This window comes from Panthera tigris, chromosome C1 (assembly GCF_018350195.1).
Source record: "Panthera tigris isolate Pti1 chromosome C1, P.tigris_Pti1_mat1.1, whole genome shotgun sequence".
Classification (NCBI taxonomy): domain Eukaryota; kingdom Metazoa; phylum Chordata; class Mammalia; order Carnivora; family Felidae; genus Panthera; species Panthera tigris.
In genome coordinates, this window is record NC_056667.1 from 175,007,822 (window position 1) to 175,017,469 (window position 9,648).

The window sequence follows — 9,648 nt, forward strand, 5'->3', positions numbered from 1 at the left end:
TCTCTCTCTCTCTCTCTCTCTCTCTCCCTCTCTCTCTCTCTCTCTCTCTCTCTCTCTCTCACACACACACACACACAAAATAAATAAACTTTAAATATATCTATAGATAGATAGATATAGTATAAAAAATAAAATTACAGTTCATTCATTATATGGGATGATTGCACAACACTCTAACAGGCTAAGATTGCATATCCTAATCAAATACAAATGTCCCAACTCCCTCCAAAGGGCATCAACACCGTTTTTATGGGAACAATGCTGAATCTGGGTGTGGGTTTGGGATCCCACTGTGAGGATGTGGTTAAGACTGCAGGAATTCACTGTGATCATGAGCCCCAGGTATCTGGATGTTAATATTACTTCGAAACCTCTCAATCTTGCTATTTTAAACTCCCAATAATTTTCTGCCGTCTAGGTTGAAGACCTAGAACTTGTTTCTATGCAAAAGGATGCACTCCCAATAGTCTTTTACTTACATAACTATATGATAATAGGAAGAAATGTCCTTCATCTTTCTCTAGGATCTAGATTTCGAGGCATGGATATGCCAAGGGGAGAGGGTAAACAGGTCCCTGCTCTGAGGAACCTGAGACCAAATCATTTAACCAACTTTGGGTTCACGTTTAGGTCAATGAACTGAAAGCCTGAATGTGTTTCTCAGAGAATAGCTGAAGGAAGAAACAGCAGTGTTCCTTTCCAAGACCACAATATGGATAGAGCAGTGGTTGAAGTCAGCTGAGGCTGGTGGACAGTGACCAAGGGCCATTGGTGGAGAAACAACACCAAGACTGTGGTACCAAGCCAAACTGGGAGAGCCTGAATTGCTGCTTTGGGGCATACCTGCATGATATAGTGCTTTGAGATTCTGCCAGTGGTACCTGCAGGAAGATACCTGGTAAAAGATTAGACTTGGGGCAGTCAAGTAGGTTGGAAGTTTGTATCATAATAATTTACATAGGAAGGAAGAATTGTGAACTTAGTTTATTCATAGGCTGGTGAGACTTGGGACCTATAGCCCAATATCTATATAAGCTCCTTGAAGGCAGAAGTCTCTGTGACTTAATTTCTTTACCTACAAATGTGGGTAAAGTTGAGGATTAAATTTATGTATAATTTATATAAATATAAATTTTTATATCTATATAATATGTAAATATATATTATATTTACATATAATATGTAAATATATATATATTTACATATTGCTGTGTTTATTATATACTTATATAATAATTTATATTATCTATAACACATTTCTATATTAAATGAAATTAAATATATATAAATAAATATATATAAATCATTGAGTATCTAGCTGTAGTAAGACACCAAGAAATAAGAATTCAGGTACAGTTTTGTATATTTACCCCCCAGGACAGCAGGAAAAAAGGGAGGGAGAAGTAAGAGAGAAAGAAAAGGGAGGGACAGAGGGACTGAAGAAGAAAGAACTAAGGAAGAAACAAGGGTAAATATTCCCCTAATGTCCCTAAAGAACAACGGATAATTCCTAAATATGCAGGAAAATGTTGTTATAGAAATAGTATAGAAAGCACACAATTACAGAGGCACCTGGGTGGCTCAGTTGGTTAAGCATCTGACTCTTGGTTGCCACTCAGGTCATGATCTCACAGTTCTTGGGTCGGGGTCGCTCTCTCCCTCTCTCTGCCCCTCCCTTGCTCGTGAGTTCTCTCTCTCTGAAAAATAAATAAATAAACTTTAAAAAAAAAAAGGGATGCCTAGTGGCTCATGGTTAAGTGTTGAACTTCAGCTCAGATCATGATCTCACAGTTCCGGGTTCTAATTCCGCGTCAGGCTCTGTGCTGTCAGCTCAGAGCCTGGAGCCTGCTTTGGATTCTGTGTCTCCCTCTCTATCTGCCCCCTCCCCAGCTAGTGATCTGCCTCTGTCTCTCAAGAATGAATAAAAAAGTTAAAAGAAATAAATTAAAAAGAAAGCCCACATTTACATAAAACAACTCCATATTACTCAGATAAATCCACTCCCTACTTTGTTGACACTTCATTTAATACTTTAGCTGGATTCTTCTATCCACAGATACTACATGACTGACAGAAGCTCTGCAACAGGGGCAGCCCCAGGACATCCCAGCTCAGAGTGGCAACCCTGGGCCTCCACACTGCGGCAGTCCTGTGTTTCCAGCATCCGTAATGGCCCCAGGGGGCCGCCAGTGGGAGAGAAGATGGCAACTCTGCAACAGGTACTATCAGAACAAAGGCTCATACAAATAGCAAGGAAAAACCAGACGATATCTCTTCCTGCCCACAGACATTCTGCAGATTGCTCTTGGGAAAGGTGATGTCCTGATTCTACCTATAACAGCAATACTGAGAAAGGCTGGTGTGGCATAGGATCTACCCTGGCCCTATTTTCCCCCCTCAGTCTCATGTCATACGTTCAATTAGAGATGCTCGTTTGCAATTTCCCTCCTCACTATACTACCTCGACCCCACCTCTTCTCAAAAAACAACCCTAGAATATCTGAAGTCTATTAAACTAGAACCATATATATTTCCCTTTTGTCATAATGTATATAAAACCATGCCAGGTACCAGCAGACACCGAACCAATCCAATTCTCTATACTTTTAGTCAAAAGTGGATATAGATTGAGGGCTCTCAGTGGAAAGTCCTCTTTGTGCTCATGCTGAGTGGAAGAATCATTTTCATGCCACTGTCATTCTGGAAGAAAGTGCTCATCCAAGTAAAGCCAAAATAGAAAAAAGAGAAAGTTAGTATCAGAGAAAGACTGGCATTATAATGTTGCTCCCACATAGGACTGTGCTTGTCACAGACCATACACTCATCCAGTTTAGGATGAATTGTTCAGCTGACCCTGGTTGTGGTCTTGACTCTGCTATTCACTAACTGACTCAACCTACACAAGAACCACAACTTCGATAATCTGAGTCCTCATAAAATAAAAAGATGTGAAAATAAAAGCCATTTTTCTTTTTCAGACTTTGAATCATTTCATCAAAAAAAAATCTTACGTGTGAACCCCAATAGGGTAAACAGATATAAGAGTAACTGTGCGTGTGTAGGGACGCTAGAATGAAAGGGAGCAGAGCCTTATCCGCTGGTCCCTTCCTCCATCTCTTTGATGGCCACTGAGCCATCAGAGAGTTCAAGGATAATCGTGATCTCTCAGCTGTTCCTCCAAAAAGTCTATAATATTCTGTGTATTTGCACCTTCTTTGGTGACACAATTATTATGTTGCAACAGAATCAGCTACAAAGCAATCCAAACTATGTTCTTCTTGGCCCTGGAGTTCAATAGGGTGCCTCAGGACTCTCCGGGGTAAGGAAACCCAAAAAGGAAGCCAGCCATCAGAGCTCTGTAACTTTCCCATCCCATCTCCCACCATTTCTCCACTGCATCTGTGTTTTTACCTATTTTATTTCAGGGCCATGTAAGATTTCTTTTGAGAAAAAGATTCTGTTGCTTTAAAAATTGAAAACCTACTATTTTAGCACAGTGGTTCTTAAGCACAAGAAAGATGGCATTAACATACACCTCACACAGTCCCATGGGCAACCCCAGAGCTGGAGGCAGCATCTTGGCCCTTTTTCCTCCTATTCAAGAGCACAGAAAGGTTTGTAAAGGGTGACAGCAGTGTTACCATAGGGCTTGTCTTGCATATATGTATTTGTTCCACCTCTGTGGCTAACATGATTGCTGTCCCTATCACAGTAAGCAAGAAATAAATAGGTACATAACTTATATACCTCTTTATTTACATAATATTCTATCCAGAAGCAGCAACTTCGCCAACCATGAAAAATGAAGTTTTGTAATTAAAAAGAACCAAAATACACCACCACGTAACTAAGAGGCGTGTTTTTCTTCTAGCTACTTTATGATTTGTAATTCATCTTCAAGCCTGCATTGGCAGGTCAGCAGGCCTAAGGAGTCTGATATAAGGTGGGTTTTCTTTCAATTCTTTCTAAATGGTGGAGTTTAAAAGACATGAGAATCACCAATACTTAGAGGAAGATGAGGGGTCAATATGCAGCATTTAAAGAGATGATTTGTGACTTTTCTTTTAAAGCCTGATATATTCAATTTTTTAATGTTTATTCATTTTTGAGAGAGAGAGAGAGAGAGAGTGCAAGCGGGGGAGGAAACAGAGAGGAGACATAGAAACCAAAGCAGGCTCCAGGCTCTGAACTGTCAGCACAGAGCCCCATGTGGGGCTCGAACCCACGAACCTTAAATTTTATTAATTTCATTATTAAATTTACATAAGTACATAAAGATCATTTAATGCATGTGGTTTTTTAATACTAAAAAGGTGCTTTTAGAATAAAATAGAATCTGATCTAAAGGAACCATGGAGATCTTTTATATCTTTCAAATAATCACTTTACTGAAGTATGACTGACATGCAAAAAGCTGTACATGTTTGATGTACAGCACTTCATCAGTTTGGAGGGAAGTGTACATCTGAGAAACCACTGCGACCAAACCCAAGTTCTTCTGCCTGATGCACAAAAACAATTACTGAGACATTCTCACTAAGACATGTATGCAGCATGCAAAGGGCTTATTTAGCAAAGGGCTAAAATCTGCCTCCCCAAAAGAGAAGACTAAGGGAGATTTAAGGGCAAATGAAAAAGGTCTGGGTAAAAAGTTGCTGTTGTGCTTATTCGTCTGCAGCTGCACTTAGTAGTCCCATTAACCTGCTGGTTAATAGTTTCACTATCACCACAAACTTTGCCATAAATATGTCACCTTCAAGAGATTTATTTATTTATTTATTTATTATTTATTTATTTGTTTGTTTAGATAAAACACTCAACATAAGATCTACCTTCTCAGCAAAATGTATTTTTAACTATACAAAAATATAGTATTTTTAACTATAGGCCCTATGTTGTATAGCAGATCTCTAGGTCTTATTGATCTTTTATAACTGGAACCTTGTACCTTTTGACTAATGCTTCCCCATTTTGCCCTCCTCCCAGCCCCTGACATCTACCATTCTATGCCCTACGTCTAGGAGTTGGACTATTTTAGATTTCTCATATAAGTGGAGTCATTTTATATTCCCTCACACACCTCCATCTTCTCCAGTGCCCAACTCTTGAGCAAATCAAGCTCAAATTCAATAAAATTACGATACAAAAATAATTATTGACTAAAATCTGGCAACTAATTGACATTAACAGGATTGAGAACTAGATTTTCATAACTGATATTTAGTTTTGGGATGTTTCAGCTTTAAAGATGTGAGGAAAAACACAACAGTCTTTATATAACTATCTTGTTTGAGCATTGTGAGTGATTAATGGGGATCGAGGCCCAGGGACTTGGGGAAAAGAAAGCACAGGAAAACATATAGACTCTGAAGACCAGCTAAGTCCCTCAGCTGGGACCCAAGGAGAGAGAGCCAACTGGAAAAGCTTTCTGATGGAGTTTGGAGAGGGAATCCAGGGGCCGAGATTTTTGACAAGCAGCTTTCAAGTCCTTTAATTCTTATTAACTACCATAATGTAGTATCTGTGTCTCTTACCACTGCCTTAGAATATGAAAAAAAGGGCTCTGTCCTCATTTGGGGGCTATAAAGAAGAGAAACAAGGATTGACATGGAGTGTGGTGACCAGATTGTTGGTGACAATCAAGAACTGAGAGGGCAGTTAAATAAAAAGTGGCAAATGATAACTGGACAGGCAAGACTCTAAGGAACTCTCAAAATTACCCAGAAGGGAAATGAGTTTCTTGTGGCCAAACAAATGGGAGTTTGCACAATTTTTATTTGGATATTAATGAAAAGGACAATCGCAGAAGGCTGGAAAATATAAGGCACTCCAATTACACTTGGATTATAGAACATTCTACTCACAATTATGAGATTCCTTCTCAACTAATCTGGAGTTACATCATGACTACATTTAACTTTCTAAAAGCCTGACATATGGCAACAACTGGTTCAAACCATTCTACCTTCTTTACTTGAAGAATTGGAGCTAAATGTCTATAATTGGAATCCTTATTATATCTATTTTGTACCGCTGTATATCCCCATGGAATGGAAAAGGAGTTCAGAAGAGAAGAGAACTAACATTTTATCAAGGAACTAAGTCCCAAGTGCTGTATAAACATTGTTCTCATTTAATCCATAGCAATCTTCTGAAGGAGGCACAATATATAAATTAAGAAATTAGGGCTCAAGGTTAAATCACTTGCCAAGGTTACAGTGTTTTTCATGCTTGAGTAAAAAGAATAGACCCCTTCATAAGAATCACCAAGAATATGTCAAGTCCTTGCTTTAAAGCACATTGATCTAAGATAATAAGTTATGAAAGCAACTTCTAGTTATAAATTGCCACTGCAAAATGAAAACCTTAATTTATGTAAGAGTAAAAAATAATGTAAAATATCATCATTGAATTGAAAATACACACACCACCTCAAAATAGAAGGAACTGAAAGTAATGTCTTCAGTCCCCTACGTGTCCACAGACTCTTGAAAAAATTACAATTTTACCATACTCATCATTTCAGGCATGAACAAAAGGGCTGAACAGTCCTCTATATCAATGTACAATGTTAGATTGTTGGAACTCATTTTTAAGCTTACTGTCTGCTATGAAAACCCATATTCCTGATTTCTAATTTGTACACAAACTTCCACAATGTAGAGTTGTGCCTTTGCAAAGCTTTGTCAAAATGGGTCAGCCTCAGAAGATCAAAGCTATGACACCTTACACCATTTAAGTCCATTATTTTTGGATCTGGTTTCCCCCAGGGTGCATCCTGCTTCCACTAGCATGTTCAACTGGTTTGAACACTCGAGACTCAGCAAGTTGATCTGTCCCTCCCCCTCAGAGTCCAGCCTTGCTCTAGGCTCAGTTTAAACAAACCGGTTATAACTGGTCTCTATATGTCTTACCCTTCAAGAGCAATTGCATATACAAATTCCAGGTTTCAACTCACATGACACAAACTTAAGTCTAAAAATAAATGGGTCTTTTTAAGCAGGAATTTCCTTCATCTCAGAAACTGCACCAACCACTTCAACAAGGATGTGATTTGGCAGTCTTCCAGGACTCCATTAGGATCCCTCTTTGTAGTGCTAGAGATAGATATCACAGGTAAAAGCAAAAGATCTACAAGTATAGATGGAAAATACATTGTGGAAGTCATGCACCAGGTCATGATCAGTGCATTTTTCTTAGTCATTCAGACTTTATCTTCAATTTATTTTACAGACTTTCATTAATAATTGTTTTAAGATCTATGACACGTAGAGGTTAAATCTCACTAAACATCACAAAATGAGAATTATTTCTGATTGGGAACCCAGCCCCTTTCCCAATAGGGATTTCATTTGCTGCCCTTTTAGATAATATAATTAATTCAAGTGGATTATAGAGAAAGTAGGTGAACTAAACTAGAGAATTAACATTTTCAATGAGCACTTACTGCCTGTCAGGGACTATACTGGACGCTTTACCTACTTATCTCATCAAATCCTTAGTAATCCCATGAGGTAGTTATTGCTATGCAATCCTAAAAACTACATTTTCACCCAGACAATCAAATACTGCAGGGCAGTGGGGCCTCTCGAATCTCTATGTTAGAGGGCCTCAGGAGCCACAATATAGGAGAACTATGGGCTTGTCTTAAACTATACACAGGAAGCACACTGTTCTTAGATTAGATATTTGGTTATTGCAGTTTGGAGAGGTGGCAAAAAGTGATGTGGAAGGACTCACTGACCCCCTCCCTGAGTCCTCGGGACTGACTTCCTTGGAGTATTGCTGCTTTGTGACAACAGTGGGGACCAGCACTGTGAGAGTAAGGACTCACCATGGATCTTAGATTACTACAAGAGTGAGTATATAATAAAAATGCATGTGAGGGAAAAAAAAAAGGAGGGAGAGGAAAATCTAAGTTGCAGTTTTCCAATATGAAAGAGCTAGTTATGAAACTAGAAATGTGAGGCTTTCATAGCAAAATGGGAACTATGGTTCATAGCCCCCACCCCCCTCCCCAAGAGTGTTTTCAATTGCTTTCTCTGCATTATTGAAAGACTGACCTTCTGACTTAGGAGGTCCTTTTCCACCCAAAATGTCTAAACACACCAGTTCAAATACATGGTGTCAGCAAAAAATTAAATCCAGGCTGTATATATTTTTTCTCTCACTAGTAAGAGCTGAGCCAGCTGTTCTCATGTGCCTGCTTGGGCCGGGAAGCAAGAAGCACACAAATATGTGGGAGAGAAGGAGTGGTGTCAAGGTTTGCACATGCCTGCAGATGCTATCACTGGCTTTCAAGTTGTATTGATTGACATGTTAACACTGGAAATGTCACTAAATGACTAAAGCTGGGGAAAAAAAAGTTTGGGTTATACATGATTCTCTGACTTCTTGCTGGGGAAAAGAATGAACATTAAATTAATCCTATATGCCATTTCATCTCTTGTAAGCTCCGGAAGAGCAATTTACAAAAAAAAAAGAAAAGAAAAGAAAAGAAAAAATTATAGCTAGTATTTCTTTCCTCCCCTCCCTTCCTCATTTTTTTCCTTCCCTCCTCCTTTTCTTTCTAATAGAAGCCTAAACAATAAACTTGCTTTCCAAATAAATGATTGTGCTATTTAGTTAAAAAAAAAAAAGAAGCTGACAAAATGTTTTTTCCCTTAATACAAAACTCCAGTCAGTGACTGAGCTGTTTTCAGTCTGGGGTGTGTTTGTTTTTGACGGGTATGAGTCTGCAGTCCTTTAGCACTGACACTGATATCTGAGACACGTCACTGGAGGCACTAGATAGCGAGAGTCCCAGGCTTGTGGAAGGCTGAAGCATGCGAGGTCGTATCTCCTCTTTGCTTTCTACCAGCCGAGCTCCCCTTCCTGCAATTCTTCTCTAATGTGCTTTTTTGCCCTTTTGTCAAGATTGCTTGCTATCTCAATCCCAAAATATCCATGACCTTGAACAGAACATACATGATTTCTAAAAGGGAAATCGTAGAATCGATGGCAAACTTTTTTTTTTTTAATTTTTTTTTTCAACGTTTTTTTATTTTTGGGACAGAGAGAGACAGAGCATGAACGGGGGAGGGGCAGAGAGAGAGGGAGACACAGAATCGGAAACAGGCTCCAGGCTCCGAGCCATCAGCCCAGAGCCTGACGCGGGGCTCGAACTCACGGACCGCGAGATCGTGACCTGGCTGAAGTCGGACGCCTAACCGACTGCGCCACCCAGGCGCCCCGATGGCAAACTTTTTTTATACATTTTTTCTTCCCAGGGAATAATAGCTATCTTGAAAGAACAACCCAGCACAAATGTTATGTATGCTTTATTGGGGAATCAAAATTATAATTTGAGAAAGACTCAGTTAAATCAGCCAATTGACAAATACCCAGTTCACCGCTTCTAGGTTGAGTTAGAAGTTAGATTTCTACCCTTCCTTCCCGACTCCCCCTCTCCTCACATACGAGCCAGTTGTAAAATAAGAAACTTATAAATGCCTATCTCCTCAAGTAAAATCTCAAGGATAGTTTAAATTTCACCAGAAAAGATAGGCAAACCTGATGTGAGAAAGATGAGGTTGCTGCCCACTTAGAAATAAGTAAGGTATCAAACCAGGAGCTGGTCCTAGAAAAGATTTTGAAGTGTGTGTATTT

General features: G+C 39.1%; 1 long non-coding RNA gene across 1 annotated transcript; it reads left to right on the top strand.

The window, feature by feature from the left end:
• Positions 1-1,895: 1,895 nt before the first annotated feature.
• LOC122240976 lies at positions 1,896-8,350 on the top strand. Its single transcript, XR_006220849.1, has 3 exons — positions 1,896-2,219; positions 7,703-7,858; positions 8,175-8,350. It is a non-coding gene; the product is annotated as an uncharacterized LOC122240976 (long non-coding RNA).
• Positions 8,351-9,648: the final 1,298 nt, after the last annotated feature.